The sequence below is a fragment of the Penaeus monodon genome, chromosome 29 (assembly GCF_015228065.2).
Source record: "Penaeus monodon isolate SGIC_2016 chromosome 29, NSTDA_Pmon_1, whole genome shotgun sequence".
NCBI classification, from domain to species: domain Eukaryota; kingdom Metazoa; phylum Arthropoda; class Malacostraca; order Decapoda; family Penaeidae; genus Penaeus; species Penaeus monodon.
This window is the reverse complement of record NC_051414.1, coordinates 9,634,672-9,635,937: the sequence shown is the minus strand read 5'-3', so window position 1 is coordinate 9,635,937 and position 1,266 is coordinate 9,634,672.

Sequence of the window (1,266 nt, the reverse complement as noted above, 5' to 3'; positions counted from 1 at the left end):
AGTTTGACAATGTAATGAACTGATTATCTTCTTTTTTAGTCGAGTTTATATACATTCGTATCAAGTGTTGGATGGATTTATCATGCTTACATTATATATCATAGAATTCTAGGCGGGTATTTTTACTGAAAGCGTATTGATTTTGTAATAATGTAATACACCATTAATAGATAATGTGTATAGTTACATGCATATGATTACTGATATAGTATTAGATATGAATAACAATCGTAATAATATCCAATGATTTTTGTAGAATTTTATATATAATATATATATATTATATAATGCTATATAATATATATATGTTATATAGTACTTTTATATCATGTTTATATATATAGATGAATGATATTATGATATAAGATATAATATATAATATTACATATTTTTAAAGTATGTGTTCACATATATTGATTTATATTAGTTTATTATAAACAAGTTTAAATCGCGCTGCACTCATAATGATTTATATTGACCCCTTACTATATAGAGTTTATGGACATAGTTTTATTTATGCCTTAAGACAGGTAGTGGATCTTAAAATATTTATATAAACTCAATGTTTGTAAATTCATGTCATATTAATCAGATTATGTAGAATAATCTTATTTGAGTATTCACGATTTTATTAGTATTTTAGCTTACTATTATTATATTTATATATATTATTATTATCATACTTTATTATCATACATATATATATTATATATATATATAATATATATATTATACATATTACATATACCTATTTACCATATTTTTATTAATTATATTAGAAACATTTACAATAGCACGCACAATCGAATAACTGAACCACACGATCAAAGGCGTAACAACCGCACACATTACACAGCTACAAAGTTACCACACTAACACGAAACAGTCAGCACAAACGAACAAGATCATCAACGCATTTGGTCAGATTAAATATGTCATATAATACATATGTCTAATAATTATATATTCACAGGTTTTGTGTATGTTATTGATTGCTTAAACTATTTTATATTCTAGCAGAACTTATGGTTATGAGGAATTCAAAATTATTGTATGATATATACTTCTGTATTGTATGTATTAGACCATTAATATAATTTAAGGGATGGAATTCTATTATGCTATAATTATACTGATCAGCGTTATTAGCTTTAAAGATATGATTATATTGTTATATATTATACAATAGTGTATAGTTTTAGTTCTACTATTTATTCATCATTTTTAGACTATAGATCTAATATTCCTCAATATTTATATAATTAA